At 40.1% G+C, this 16,736-nt stretch overlaps 1 non-coding gene across 1 annotated transcript; it reads left to right on the forward strand.

Moving 5' to 3' along the window:
- The first annotated feature begins 16,379 nt into the window (after positions 1-16,379).
- On the forward strand, positions 16,380-16,512 carry LOC131912131 (small nucleolar RNA SNORA68). The gene has a single exon (XR_009379539.1). It is a non-coding gene; the product is annotated as a small nucleolar RNA SNORA68 (small nucleolar RNA).
- The last annotated feature ends 224 nt before the right edge of the window (positions 16,513-16,736 follow it).

Consider the following 16,736-nt stretch of genomic DNA (forward strand, 5'->3'; position numbering starts at 1 on the left):
CACACACACACACACAGAGAGAGAGAGAGACAGACAGACAGACAGACAGAGACACAGAGACACACAGAGAGAGAGAGAGAGACAGAGAGAGAGACAGAGAGAGAGACAGAGAGAGAGACAGAGAGAGAGAGAGAGAGAGAGAGAGAGAGAGAGAGAGAGAGATATCTAAATGAAGCCACAGTCACATTAGGGGTCAGGGATTCATAGAAGACTTGGGAGGGACATAATTCAGTATGTAAAGGTGTAAACGGCTATTTACAAACATTTCCTTTGTATAAGGTTTCCCATGACTGTTCCCTTTCAGCTCAGATGAAGCTGTGTGATTTGTTTTGTTCAGTTAAATGAGTGAAGTGACTTGTGACATCCGGGAAGGAACTTTCAAATGTAGGACACAGATTCCGGATTCTTTTCCCTCCTAAAGTAGAGGCATATGCAGCAAAGGGTGGAGACTAGGGAATCTCATAAGCAAAGCATCACAAAGGGTGGAGACTAGGGAATCTCATAAGCAAAGCATCACAAAGGGTGGAGACTAGGGAATCTCATAAGCAAAGCATCACAAAGGGTGGAGACTAGGGAATCTCATAAGCAAAGCATCACGAAGGGTGGAGACTAGGGAATCTCATAAGCAAAGCATCACAAAGGGTGGAGACTAGGGAATCTCATAAGCAAAGCATCACAAAGGGTGGAACTGCAGTGGTGTCTCGTGAGCAAAGCATCAAAGCACACACATTGACTGATGTTCTCCAAATGGCTTAAGTAAAAACGAAAGCTGTTATACGTACATCTACAGACACAGATACACTTTAAAGCATGTTTCGCTATGAGATTTGGTAAATGCTTATCACTTTCATGTGTAATCAAGGCCAACATGATTTATACAATGGATGTTCTAGTTGCTTCCTGTTGTTACTAGGACCAAAAGCAACTTAGGGGCAAGAAGGGCTTATTTCAGCTTATAGGTTACAGCCCATCATTGAAGGAAGTCAGGGCAGGAACTCAAGCAGGAGTTCAAAGCAGAAACCATGGAGGAATACTGCTTGCTGCCTCACTCGCAGGCTCAGGCTCAGCCAGCCCAGGAATACCTGCCTAGGGTGGTACCGCTCCCAGTGGGCTTGGTTCACTTGCATCAATAACCAAGTAAGAGTATCTCCTACAGACATGCCCACAGGCCAGTATGATCTGGGCAACCACTCAACTGAGACTCGTTTCTCAGATAACTCTAGGATGTGTCAAATTGCCAATTAAAGCTAAGTGGGGCCACAGACAAGGGTTATTCGGCATGACATTTGGGATTGATAAAAACCAAATATGAATCTCTACACTCTTCCTGGAGGATATCAGAAAATGGTGTGCTGTGGTACTTATTGTTATATTTAATTACTTGTAACTTTTTTTCATGTGACCTATTGACATCTGCAATATATGCTATCTAAACTGGAGATTCTCTAATACCAGATTATTTGAAAATTTATCCCATGCTGTAGGCCAGCATTTGAAATGATTGATTGATAATTTCCTATGAATTTTCCATCAACACCACTACCTTCTTGGTTGTCAAACTTCATATATATATATTAATATATACACAGGGTCTCATATAGCCCAGGCTGGCCTCAAACTCACTATGTAGCTGAGAATGACCCTGGACTGCAGATCCTCCTGCCTCTACTTCCCCTTCTGCCCGCCTTCATCCCAACCACTCTCTTCAGTTCTCTAGTTATGAGGCTGACCCTTCTGTAGCATTTGGCTGCATTTTGTGGATTTGGGGGTGGTGGTGGTGGTAGGGCAGTGTTCACTCTACAGTCCGGGCTAGCCTGGATTCACCATGTGGTCCGGGATGCCTCATCCTCTGGAGTGTTGAGCTTGCAGGTGTGAACCATCACATCCTTCTTCCTCTTGTGTTGTACACTTCTCTCCGAAGGCCTTGCTGTTGGGCTTGAGTTCCAGTCACCAGAGTCCTTTGACTCTCTGTAGGAGAAGCTATCTGTTGATTGCTTCTTTACAACTGTACCAAATGTGCAAATGCACACAGATCTGTAGGTTGTACTCGACAGGAAGAATTAACAATGAACTCAAATCATGTTTATTAAAATTAGATACTGATTTAGAGGTCTATATGTTTAACTGTACAAATAATCATATATGTATGTTTTATAGATAGCACTAAAAACGTTCATATTTTTCTGGATCATTCAAAGGAAGCTACTCTGCCTGTACTCCATTCCCATTCTGTAAATTCCACCTTTTTTTTCTATCTGCAACTTCCTTTTACACTAAATTTTCACATTTATTTCAGTCCACAAAGATTTCAACTTTCCATGACAAATACAGCATGGGATATACTGCTTCATAGGGTTACATGTAGTTTGAGTGTATATGTGTTCTGACTAACCCACCCGGCTATCTCTTGGGGGATAGGAGTTTTGAAAATCAACTTTCAGGAAAACTCACCCATATTGGCTGAGAGCAACTTGGGGGAAGTGTTTCCCTCACTTCACAGTTCTGTACCCTGAAGAGCCAGAAGGAAAAAATCAGGTCAATAATTTGGATGCTTGTTGCTATGACAACCAGCCCAGGACATGGGCAATTATGCCAATGCAGGGATTCTCAGCTGCACATTCTTGAATCATGTCATCAAATGAAACTCACCCCCTCCTCACTGTATAACACAAAGCCCCAAATCAAGCATGCCAGAATTCCCATCCAGTTTGAGGGAAACACCTGTAAAAGATTCCATGAAGGAGACAGTTGATAAATAGTAGCAACCAGAACCAAATGCCTAAGTATACTAGTAAAGCATTTCAAATCATGAGCCCATTGCTCAGGGGAACTCAAGCCATGGCCAATAACACATCTGGGGGAACTGCTTATATTCTCAGGGAAAATGACTATATTCTTACCTCCTTGTGAACCCTGGAACTTGAGGTGATGTTTCCCATTTGACAGTAGCTGCTTAGAGAAAATTTTGTCACAGACGTTGAATAAATGCAGCTCCCCGTTTTATTCCGAATATTGGGATAAGAGGCAAGGCTAGACTACTAGCTATATTCTCTGTGTCACTACTGAAGGATTTGACATGATGGGTAGTTTTCTTGAGAATCTGGTTGGGATTGAAATTTAATATCTCCACTCAATATTAACTTTCTAGGGATAAAAAAGCCCAGCATTATTTCTCTCTCTTTCTCTGTGGGTTTGTGTGTGCATGGTGCACATACCTATTAGCGTGTGCATGTATACCTTCTGGCAAACATGTGGGAACCCAGGGTCAACTCTGAGTGTCTTTCTTCCATTCCTCTTCACCTTTATATTTTGACAGGATCTCTCACTGAACCTAGAACTCACAGATTCAGATAGGTTGTCCAGCAAGCTCCTGGGGTTCTCCTGCCTCCACACCCCTGGGTTACAGTAGTGCATCTCTTTCCCTGGCTTTTTATGTATGTTCTGGAGATTCCAATATAGGTCGCCCTGTTTGTACAGGAGATACTGTACTGAAGAAATACCTTCCGGGTCCTATTTTTCTTTCAAAGTAAGGAAAATGCCATCTTTAGAATAAACAAAAGTCAAATTTCTGATGTGTAAACAAATGACTTTCATTTTTTATTTGGAAAGTACAAACAAGTTTGAATATCTATCTGTCTGTTTGTCTATCTATCGATTATCTATCTATCTATCTATCTATCTATCTATCTATCTATCTATCTTACATCTCCCTCTTTCTTTTTCCCCCCATGAATGTGGTGTGTGTGTGTGTGTGTGTGTGTGTGTGTGTGTGTGTGTGTAGTCCTGGGAGGGCAGAGCCATAAACTACTGGATATATATAGAGTACAAAAGTGTTATAATTATTTTCTTTCCTTGTTTTTTTCCTGAGGTGCTAAATTTCAGCACAGCGCTACTTGTTTCTTAATTAATGATTAAACAAATTCAATTCTTGATTTAACTTAATTAAACAAGTAATGAATTTGTGTATGCAGGAATCATTAATGTGGTGTTGGAGGCAGGCCCCCAGGGCACAGTTGGCTCTGTTCTTCACAGCTCGCTAGCTGGTATCCAGAGCTTAGCACACATCTCTTATGGTTTATGCACTTGGTTTTGAGCTGGCTTTATGCAGAGACCATCTTTGTGCATGTGTGAAAATAACAAAGGTATACCTTTCCTAAGGTTGTATATTCTGAAATATATTTCTAATAAAGATCAGATAATTTTTCTTCTTTCTAAAAGCTACTTAGGGACAATTTAAAAAATGCTTATGGGAAACTCACATTATAAGGATGAAATATAACTTTCATCCTTTTTGTGTGTGTGTGTGTGTGTGTGTGTGTGTGTGTGTGTGTGTGTGTGTAAAACCTAGAGGTTGATGTTGACTATCTTCTTCAATTCCTCTTCCACTTCGTTATTATTATTGTTATTATTATTATTATTATTATTATTATTATTTTTATTATTTTATACTGACCCTGGAGCTTACCATTTTGGCTAGACTGGCTGGCCAGGAAGCCCCTGAGATGTGGCTGTCATATGCCTGGTTTTTACTGGGTGCTGGGGATCAGAACTCAGGTCCTCAGTCTTACATAGACAGCACTTTACTCACTGATTCACCCCTTAACCCAAATATAATGTCATATTTTTAGATATCATCATTTCACTTTGAAAATACAACCACACTTCACCAACTTCACAGCCAATCTGCAAAACAGGGAATTTGAAAAGAAATGGTTTTCACTATTTTCAGGCAGAGGTCCCTATTTTAGACTAAACAAATGCCTCTCTGCTGGGTGGAGGAGCTCTTTGGATCATTTGGAATAAGTGGAATTTGAAGAAGCAGAAAGACAGTGAGCTTTCATGGAAACTCAAGATCCATCCAGCTTTGCTATAGGAGCTCTTTGGACACATTTTCATTCTGACTTTTGAGAAAACTAGGGCTTAGCAAGGTGAAGCACATGGCCCAAGGTCACTTGGCTACCAAGCAGAGCTGCTGGCATTGTTCATTCCCACATCTGCCCAAGACTGTCACAGGATCCATTTAAAGTCTCTAACATGCACCTAATTGATGGCTGTAGATCCTAATGCACATGTCAGCAGCTGGTCCTTGCAATCTCATTGGCACCGTTAACTTAATTGGTAAGCCATTTTATTCTTGAGTGTCACCTGAGAAATTCTCAGTAACTTCCTATCTTAGCTATCACTGACTTCAAACTGGTGAAGTCTTATTTAATAAGGTGAGACTGTAGATGTAGCCCAAGAACATGGATCCTTGGTTACAATATCTTTTTCTTCTTTTTTGAGATAAAATATCACTCTATAGTCTAGGCTAGTCTGGAAATCATATGTAGCCAAGGCTATCTTCAAACTCATGGTAATCTTCCAACTCCAGTGTCCCAAATGCTGGGGTTACATGCATGAATAACCATGCTGACTCCTTAAGGTTAGGAATATAGGCATGTGCCAGTATATGGAGCTTTTTGTGTAGGTGATGGATACAGGATAAAAGAATAGAAAAAGACAGTCCAAGCAAATGGACTTAGACACAAGCCAGTGTAGCCATTTTAATATCTGACAAAACTGGCTTCAAACCAAAACTAATCAGAAGAGATAGGGAAGGATACTACATATTCATCAAAGCAAAATTTCACCAAGAGGACACTGTAATTCTTAACATCTATATGCCAAACACAAAGACACACAAGTTCATAAAAGAAAGACTGTTACAGCTTAAATCACATATTGACCCTCACACAGTGGTAGTGGGTGACTTTGATACCTCACTCTTGCTAATAGACAGGTCATTCAGACAAAAACTAAACAAAGAAATGCTGGAGCTAACTGACATCATAAACCAAATGGACCTAATTGTTATTTCCAGAATGTTTCATCCAAACGCAAAAGAATACACCTTCTTTTCAGCACCTCATGGAATTTTCTCCCAAACTGACCACATACTCAGACACAAAGCCAGTCTCAACAGATACAAGCAAACTGATATAGCATCTTGCATCCTATTGGACCACCACGTGTTAAAGTTGTCTATCAACGACAAGAGAAAAAGGAGAAAGTTTACAAACTCCCAGAAATAGAACAACTCTCTACTGAATGAAAAGGGATCAAAATAGATATTAAGAAAGAAATTAAACACCTTCTAGAATTGAATGAAAATGAAAACACAACATACTCAAACTGATGGGACACACAGAAGGCTGTTTTAAGAGGCATATTCATATCACTAATTGCCTACTTTAAAACACTGGCAATATTTCATATTAATAACTTAACAGCACACATGAAAACTCTAGACAAGAAAGAAGAAATAACATGCAAAGGGAGTAGAGGACAAGAAATAATCAAACCCAGGGCTGAAATTAATAAAATAGAAACAACAGCAAAAACAATACAAAGAGTTGATTCTTTGAGAAAATTAATAGGATTGACAAACCCTTATCCAAATAACTAAAAGTCAGAGGGAGACAATCCAAATTAACAAAATTGGAGATGAAAAGGGGGACATAACAGAAGACACCAAATAAATCTAAAAAAATCATAAGGACATACTTTAAAAACCTGTACTCCACCAAACCGGAAAATATAAAAGAAGTGGATATTTTTTTTCAATATATACCATCTTAAATCAAGACAAGATAAGAAATTTAAACAGACCTGCAACTTCTAGTGAAATGGAAACAATAATTAAAAGTCTACCAACCAAACATACCAGGCCCAGATGGTATTAGCATAAAATCCTAGTAGACTTTCAAAGAACCCCACTTCTCCTCAAATTATTCCCAAACATATAAACATAAGCAACATTGCCCAACTCTTTATGAAGCCTCAGTTACCCTAATACCCAAAACCACATAAAGACCCAACAAAGAAAGAGAATTACGTATTGATTTCCCTCATGAACATAAATGCAAAAATTTTCAATAAAATACTTGCAAACCAAATCCAAGAACAAGTTTAAAAAAATCATCCACCATGATCAAGTAGACTTCATTCCAGACATTCAGGGATGGTTCAACACATGTAAACTGATAAATGTAATCACAATATAACAGACTGGAAGACAAAAACCACATGATCATCTCTTTAGATGAAGAAAAGACCTTTGACAAAATTCAACACCGTTTTCATGATAAAAGTCCTGGAGAGATTAGGGATACAAGGGACATACTTAAATATAATACAGGCAGTTTCCAGCAAGCCCATAGCCAACATGAGCTTAAATGGAGAGTAACTCAAAGCATTTCCACTAAAATCAGGAGTAGACAAAGTTTTCCACTCTCTCCTGTAGCAGGAATCTTAGAGAGTCTTATTAATAAAATCAAACCTGAGCCAGGTATTGGGGTGAACGCTGGAAGATCAGAGAGACAGAACAAGCCACAGCTACCTCACCTCACCAGTTCCTCAGCTGATCCTGTTTCCTCAGACTGGAAGCTTCTGTGTCCTCATCCAAATGGGTCTCAGCTGAACTGTGCTTCTCCAAAGCCTGAAAGCTTAACCAGCCAAATGCTTCTAGTTTCTGGTCCTCACGCCTTATATATCTTTCTGCTTTCTGCCTCACTCCCTGGGATTAAAGGCTCGCTTTCTGGGGTTAAAGGCGTGAGTCACCATGCTTGGCTATATCCTTGAACAGATGGATTTCTGCCTCTGGAATGCTAGGATTAAAGGCGTGTCTGCCTAACTAAGTATCTAGTGGCTTTTCTGTCCTCTGACCCCAGATAAGTTTATTAGGGTACACAATATTTTGGGGAACACAATACCACCACAGTCTCCCATACTTAGTCAATATAGTACTTAAGTTCTAGCTAGAGCAATAAGATACCTGAAGGAGATCAAGGGGATATAAGTTGGAAAGGAAGAAGTCAAAGTATCTTTATATGAAGATGTTATGATACTATATATAAGTGACCCTAAGAATACCACTTACAGCAATTTAGCAGGATACAAAATGAACTCACAAAAATCAGTGCCCTTGTATACATGAATGAGAAATGGACCGAGAAAGAAATTAAGGAAAAGGTATTATTTTTCCAATGGACTCAAATAATATAAAATATCTTGGGATAACTTTAATCAAGCAAGTGAAAGATTTGTGTGACATTGGAGAAAAAAACTGAAGATAATATCAAAAGATGGAATGATCTCCCATGGTCATAGACCAGTAAAATTAAACATAGTAAAAATGGTCATCCTACCAAAAGAAGTCTACAGATTCAACCAAAATTCTAATACAATTCTTCACAGATCTTGAAAGAACAATTCTCAACTTCATATTGAAACAAACAAACAAACAAAAACCCCAGGATAACTAAAACAATCTCAAATAATAAAATAACAGTTGAAGATATCACCATCCCTGACCTAAAATTGTATTACCGAGCTAAAGTAATAAAAACAGCATGCTATTGGCACAACAACAAAGTCAATAAATGAAATCGAATTGAAGACCCAGGCATAAATCCACTCTTGATACCTGATTTTTTTTTGAGACAGGGTTTCCCTGGGTAGTTTTGATGCCTGTCCTAGATCTTGCTCTGTAGACCAGGCTGGTCTCTAAGTCACAGAGATCCTCCTGGTTCTGCCTCCCAAATGCTGGGATTAAAGGCGTGTGCCACCGATGCCCAGCTGGACACCTGATTTTGATAAAGAAGCAAGAATTACACACAAGAAAAAAGTCAGCATCTTCAACAAATGGTCTTAGTAAAACTGGATGGCTTCATGTAGAAGAATGCAAATAGATCCGTATTTATCATCCTGCACAGAATTCAACTCCAAATAGATCAAAGATCTCAGTGTAAAATCAGATAGACTAAAGTAACTAGAAAAGGAAGTGGGAAATAGCCTTGAATGCATTGGCACAGAAAATAAACCCTCTCTTAACAGAACATCTAAAGCACAGACACTAATATCAATAATTAAGAAACAGGACTTCTATTCATTAAATAAACGATTAGCTTCTCATGAAACCTAGAAGCTTCTGAATGGTAAAGGATGCTATCATTCAGACAAAATGGCAGGCTACAGAATGGGAAAATATTTTTACTAACTACATATCTGATAGAGGGCTAATACCTGAAATATATGAAGAATTAAAAAAACTGGATATCAAGAAAATAAAGAACCCAATTTAAAAGTATGTACAGATATACTCAGAGAGTTCTCAAAATTGATAAACAAATGGTTGAGAAACACTTAAGGAAATATTAGACATCCTTGGCCATCAGGGAAATGTAAATCAAAACTACTTTGAGATTTTATCTTACACTAGTCAGAATGGCTAAGATCAATAAAACAAATGACAGCTCATGCTGGTAAGGATGTGGAGTAGGGGGTACACTCATCCATAGATGGTGGGAGTGCAAAGTTATACAGTCACTATGAAAATCAGTGTGGTGGTCTCTTAGGAAAATGGGAATTGATCTACCTCAAGATCCAGCTATACTACTCTTGGGCATATACCCAAAGGATGATTTATCCTACTACAGAGACTCTTGTTCAATCATGTTCATTACTGTTCTATTAATAATAACCAGAAATTGGAAACAACCTAGATGTCCTTCAACAGATTAACTGATAAAGTGTGGTATATATATATAAATGAAATACTACTCAATTGTTTAAAAAGTGACATGGTAAAATTCACAGGTAAATGGATGGAACTAGAAAAAAAAATCATCTTGTGTAAAGCAAGCCAGACGCAAAAAGACTAGTATGGTATGTATTTGCTTATATGTGAATGTTAGCTGTTAGGTTAGTCATAACCAAGATATAGTCTATATAACAACAGAGGTTAGGTATAGAGTAAGGGACTAGTGGGGAGGGTTAGCGCTCCCTAGGAAGGGAAAATAGAATCAATAGTTATGGATACATGAGGGAGGAGGACCAAATGGGGAGAGGGAGAGGATAATGTGAAAGAAATACAGGTAGGGATAGCTAAAAGTAAGGGCCATTTGAAAGGTTTTATGGAAACTTAATACAGGAGAAGCTTCATAAAATACATATATACACGAAGGCAACCTAAATGGAATCACCGAATAGCAGCGGAGACAGAGCCCCATCTGAACATCTCTCATCACCAAATAAAGATTCCAGTACCAGCAATGGGTTACATGTAATGGGGTTCTTGTGAAAGGGGTCCCATGGGAACTTCCAAACTATCAAGGCTATTACCAAGGCTATTGGTTGCTCTCCACAAACTGTTGGCACAGCTCTTTTGCTGGAGACAGCACCTACACAACTCATTGAGTTGAGCTTGTGCCTACCTAGAGCCTTTATCCCTACTGACTAATGTTCATAGTACTGGAAGTTACTGTGCACACTATCTAAGGAGAAAGGCAAACACTAACCCAACTACAAACCCTTCCATGTACAATGATGACCTGCCTATAAGATATGCTGGTGCAAAAGCTGCACAAAATTTGTGGGGTTAACCAACCGATATCTGATTTGATTTAAGGCCCACTCCATGAGATGAAACCCATACTCCATACTTCTCAGATGGCCAAGACGGAAACAATATGGGCCAGAGAGCTGTGGAAAACCAAATACTACTGTTCTGCTAAAGTAACATAGCAATAAAAGGACTCCTAATGGCATTTTGCTATACTCATAGATCAGTATCATACTTGCCTTCATCAGAGAGACTTCCTCCTGCAGCAGATGGGAACAAATACAGAGACCCACAGCCAGACAATGTGCAGAGTGAGAGAGACCTTAGGACACTCAGCCTTAAAAGGGATGTCTCCATCAAATCCCTCTTCTCAGGGCTCAGGGAACTCTGCGGAAGAGGAGGCAAAAAGAAGTAAGAGCCAGACGGGATGGAGGACTTGAAGGAAGCAAACCCTTCTCAACACAACAGGACCAATGCATATATGAACTGAGAGACTGTGGCAGCATGTATAGGGACTGCACAGTTCTGCACTAGATGGGGTCCTAGAGCTGAAAGAAGTGGGTACACACCACCACCATCCCTAATCCAGATGCTATCTCCAACTAATAACACTTTGCAAATCAAAACTTAGTTTTCTCCAAGGGAGTCTCTCTGGGGAAACAAACTACTCTTAAGGGTAGGCCATATGAACAAGTCTTCCCTGTTCCACCAGCCAGCTCCCAAATAATGACATGGAAACAATATTAATCATGAAAGCTCAGCCAATAGCTTAGGCTTGTTTCTAACTAGCTCTTATAACTTAAATTATCCCATTTCTATTAATTTACTTTCCACCTCATGGCTTTATTACCTCATCTCCATATTCTCCATCTTGCTTGTTCTGCATCTCTTGGTGTCTCTGTCCTTCTTCCCAGTGTCCTCTGTGCCTGGAAATCCTGCCTAGCAGGATGGTAGAGCTGGGGGAGGGACAGAGTTGGAGAGCAATGAAAGAGATATCTTGATAGAGGGAGACATTATGGGGATAGGGAGAAACCTGGTGCTAGGGAAATTCCCAGGAATCTACAAGGATAACTCCAGATCAGACTACTAGAAATAGTAGAGAGGGTGCCTGAACTTGGTAAACAGATTGGCAAATACCCTAACTGTCATCATAGCCTTCATCCAGTAACTGATGGAAGCAGATTCAGAGATCCACAGCTAAGCATCAGGCTAAGCTCCAGGGGTCCAGTCGAAGAGATGGAAGAGGGATTATATGAGCAAGGGATGGTGGTGGTGGTGGTGGTCAAGATCATGATGGGGAAATCTAGAGACAACTGAACCAATCTTGTATGAACTCACAAACTTTAGACTGACAGCTGGGGAACCTGCATGTGACTGGACTAGACCCTCTGCATATGGGAGACAGTTGTGTAGCTTGGTCTGTTTGAGGGGCCCCTGGCAGTGTGATCAGGATCTATCCCTGTGCCTGAGCTGGTTTTCCGGAGCTCATTACCTACGGTGGGACGCCTTGCTCAGCCTTGATTCGGGGAGGGGCTTGGTCCTGCCTCAACTGAATGTACCAGGCTTTGCTAACTCTCCATGGGAGCTGCTACCCTTTTGGAGGAGGGGATGAGTGGTGGTGGGGGGAAGACTGAGGAAGTAGAAGAGGGGGATCTGTGGTTGGTATGTAAAATGAATAAAAATTTTTCTTAAATTAAAAAAAGAAAAAAGAAATCCTGCCTAGCTACTGGCCATTCAGCTCTTTACTAAACCAATCAGAGTGACATATCTTCATAGAGTACAAACAGATTATTCTACAGCAGCCCTAAGCCCAGTAGTAGATGACCAACACAAAACAAACTCAACAGCTTCTTTTGGAGGCTCTTTGTCTCATAATGTCGTGGCAGGTGTTTGTTGTTGTTGCTGTTGTTTGTTTTTTGATGCTCCAGATCTTGTGTGGACATATTATGGCTTCCGGTTTTGTGTTTTTATCGGATTCCTGTGTGTGCAAATGTGTGTGTCTTTGCATCTATTTGTGTTTCTTGTGTTTTACCTTTGTCTCTTCTGTTTGTTTGCTTTGCTGTGTTCCAATTTGTTTTTGTTTTATCTTATTGTATCCTATTTTATTTTATTATTATTCCTTAGATGCCTATTTTTTTTTCCTAAGGAGAGACACAAAGGGTGTGGATCTGGATGAGAGGGGAGGCTGAAAGGAATTGATAAGGGGAGGGGGCGTAGATACCGTAATCAGAATGTTTTGCATGAGAAAATGTACCCACAATAAAATAAAACAAAGAACAGAAAAGCAGGAACATAGGCAGAGTGAATTTGTGTCTATTATATCAGATTTCATGACCACCTGGCTATGACTTGCTTTCCTAGCCTGATTTTATTTCCATTTAAACTCCTAATCTTCATGAGGGAGCGTTTGTGTGCATGTACATGTGCGTGCGCGTGTGCGTGTGCGTGTGCGTGTGCGTGTGCGTGTGCGTGTGTGTGTGTGTGTGTGTGTATGTGTGTGTTGTTGTGCATGCTCATGAACATGTGGTGTATATGCCCATGCATGCACATTCAGGGCCTAAAACAGGACATCAGGTACTTTCTTCTGTTGCTGTTTGCCCTATTGCCTTGACGTATGGTCTCTCACTTAACTGAAAGCTCCTTGTTTAGGCTACTCTAGCTGGCAAGCCCGTGAGTTCTCTGGATTTGCCTGTCTCTGTTTCCTAGTGCTGGAGTTGCAGACACATAAATGGAGCCATGCTTGAATCTTTACGTAGATGATGGGGATTCAAACTCAAGTCTTCATAATTTCAGAGCAAATGCTTTTACTGACTAAGCTCTAATCTCAGTCCAACAAACTTCTATTCATTCGTGTGTGTGTGTGTGTGTGTGTGTGTGTGTGTGTGTGTGTGTGTGTGTGTATGTGTGTGTGTGTGTGTGGCTTTTCATGACTTCTAGCCTACTCAGGTCCTCAATTTAAGTGGCAAACAATTTACCTATTGAGTCATCTCTCCAGCTTCTCATTCTTTTTATTTTAAAAACTGTTATCAGATATGTAATACTGGGAACGGTCTTTCCACATTCATTAATTACACTTACGTTTTTTTTTTTTCCCTGTATGAATTCTCCAATATCTGTTGACCTGGGACTTTTTGTAAAGAGTTTTCCACATGTAATATTTTCATTTTTTTCAGTGAGTTCTCTCAAGTATTGTAAAGGATGATTTATTGTGGAAACTTTTCCTGCACACTTTATATTCATATAGTTTGTCACTTGTGTGAGTAGCTTGGTGGCTGATGAGCTGTGTCTTCCAGGAAAAGGAATTTCCTCCATCATTCTGCTCATAGTTTCTCCCAAGTGTCATTGCTCTGGTGAGTAGCAATTCTGCCTTAGAGCATAAGGCCATCTCATACTGCATACTTGCATAGTGTTTTTACCCTGTGTGTATCCTCTGATGCATCGTGAGATCTAATTTGCTACTGAGGGTTGTCTTGCATTCAAGAAATTCAGAACATTTCTTTCTGGGGACATGATTCTTGGTATTTAGTGACATTAGACATTTGATACAAATTTTTCTTCACTACGATGCTAGTGCTTGCCACAGGACTCCCATATTTATTATGCTTTCTGGTCTGAATCCTTTTGTAGGTAATAAAGTGTCCCAGTGGTTTTGTCTTCTTGTTGGAAAGGCCCCTTTCTCCCATATTCACAATCCCGCTGACCAGTTTGAATTTTGTGAGGCTGAAGGAAAAGCACAGGACACTTACCACGCTTCCAAGGCACACAAACGAACTGTAGTCCTCACAAGAAAAGTAAGGCTTTAACTGACCTGTAAAGTCTCATGCAACGAGAAAACAATACAGGCACATCCTTTGTTTAAATTTCATAATTAGGAGACATTGAGAGGGCTCACATTCTTCTGTGGCTCTCAAAATTTTTCTTATTTTAATGAAGGATGTTTTTATTTTCATTTTTATTAAATTAGGGGGAAAGCTGTGATATTTAAGATAGCTTCTTAGTCTCATTGTTCGCTTGTTTTTAAACATTTAAGGCTAAATGGCTAGGAAGCTTGGCAGCCTACTTTCATAGTTATGATCATTATCAGTCATGTGTATTTTTAATTTTGGATCTATATTTAGGAGTTATCAGATGGAGACTGTGAAGGTTTGAATGAGAGATGACCCCTGTGTGAGCTCATGTATTTGGACACTGGGTTTCCAGTGGATGGTAGGGTTTGGGGCTCTTGTGAAAACTTTAGGAGGTGGAGCCTTGCAAGAGGAAGTATATCATTGAGTACTGACTTTAAGAGCCTAAGTCTCACCCACACTTCCCGTGTCCCCCCACTTCCTGTGCCCCCTTATTTCCTTTGTTCCCCCCTGCTTCCTGTGGCCCCCACTTCCTGCTGCCATGGCTCTCCTATGATTATCGATTTTATCCCTCTGGAACCATAAGCTAAAATAATCCCTTTCTTCCTGAGGTTGCTTTTGGTAGTGGTACTTTATCACAGGAACAGAAAAGTAGCTAATACCGTAATAAAATACAGGGACCTGACATCAGATCGCCTGAGGTCAGATCTTGGCTATGGATTTTCCTAGCTCTGAAACCTTTCATGAGTAAGAATAATATTAACACTCATTCCACAAAATCATTCTGTGAATGGAAAATTTGACACATTAATTAGGGTAGATAATTGAGAGGAATAAAAATCTGTTTAGTTTGTTCTTTTGTAGTGTTTAGCCTTCCTGTTTTTTCTTAATTGGTTGGACAAGATTGGTGAGACAATGTCCAATAGTTATAGCAAGCTGATACTTTGCATTTTAAAATTAAAATTAGAATAGTAGCCCAGGCCTTGAATCCTGGCTTCTTATGGGGAGTCTGAGGCAAAAGGATCAATAGTTCAAGTTCTACCTGAGGAAAATTAATGTAATCTGTATCACAATAGACAAAATGATTACAGCTCAGTAGTAGGGTATTAGGCAAGCATGCACAAGACTCTTCAATCCCACTGCTGCAAAAAAATAAATAAATTATGATGGAGATATATATTTCCAATATTTAATGATTTTTTCACTTTTATTTTATGTGTTTGGGTATTTTGCTTGCATGAATGTCTGTGCACAATGTGCATGTCTAAGGCCTACAAATGCCAGAAGAGAACATTGAATCCTTCTGGGGCAAGAGTTACAGGTATGAGCCACCATGTGGGTTCTGGGAATTGAACCTGGATCATCAGGAAGAGAAGCCAGTGCTCTTAACTGCCTAGCCATTTCTTTAGCCCTAGTATTTCACTTCTAAGTACCATGGGAAGGTTTCTGTTTATTCCTAGCTTACTGAATGTGGTGGTTAATTTTGGCTGTCAACTCAATGGGACTCAGAATCACCATGGGAACATAATTACGAGAATGTTTCCAGAGAGGGTTACATGAAGAGAGGTGTACCCTAAATGTGGACAGCACTGTCCCAGAGGTTGGGGTCCTGGGCAGAATAGAAAGCAGAAAGGGAACTGAGCCCCAGCATTGACCTCTCTCTGCTTCCTGACGGCACATGACATCTGACCAGCTGCTTCAAGCTCCATGGTCATGCCTTCCCCATCTCTGTGCACTCAAATCATGAGCCCAACACACCTGCCCTTCTTAAGTTGCTTCTGTCAGGATTTTGTCTGGTCAGGGAGGACAGGAACTAGAGCACTGGACATTTTCATCATGAACAGATCTGAGTTTTATCTGATGCTTTTCCAGTATCAAGAGAAAGGATCACAGCACACTTCTCTTTTAAGTTAAGGCACTGTGTTGCATTTGCCTCCCTAGGATAATATCTTTTAAATATCCCAGTAGACTTAATCAGATGATATGTTGTTTAGAATCTTTTATGTTCGACTAGGAAATTAATTAATCATGCCAAGGATAGGCCATCAGTGGTAGTAGGGGTAATAATTCACCATCGCTGTAGGGAGAGGTAAATGGCTATGAAGGAGACATACTCAAAAGTTGAAAGCAGCTTCCATTGTTTGACTCTGAGCTCCCCACTCCCAGCCCAAGAACCGATGCTGCCTGTAGTGGGTATTTAAACATCAATGTACACAGAAAAGGGAACCTATCATCTTTAGGGGGCTGTGATGTGCCCCCCAGAGTGAATCAGGAGATTCCACAGTCCTGAGGGCACCCTGGGTGCCTGGGGTTCCCTTGTCTTTGGGGAATCAACTCCTTGCATTCTTTTATGCTCTTGCCTCCAGATGAAAGACATCCGCTAAACTTCCCTGTTGGTGCAATACTAAGAAAAACACAAAAGTAAATTCAAGGCCAAGACTGTTCCAGTCAGTGGTGCATATGTGTGTCTCCTCATACACAAGCTTTCATTCAAGTAGGAGATGAAGTCA

Source organism: Peromyscus eremicus, chromosome 5, assembly GCF_949786415.1.
Source record: "Peromyscus eremicus chromosome 5, PerEre_H2_v1, whole genome shotgun sequence".
Lineage (NCBI taxonomy): Eukaryota > Metazoa > Chordata > Mammalia > Rodentia > Cricetidae > Peromyscus > Peromyscus eremicus.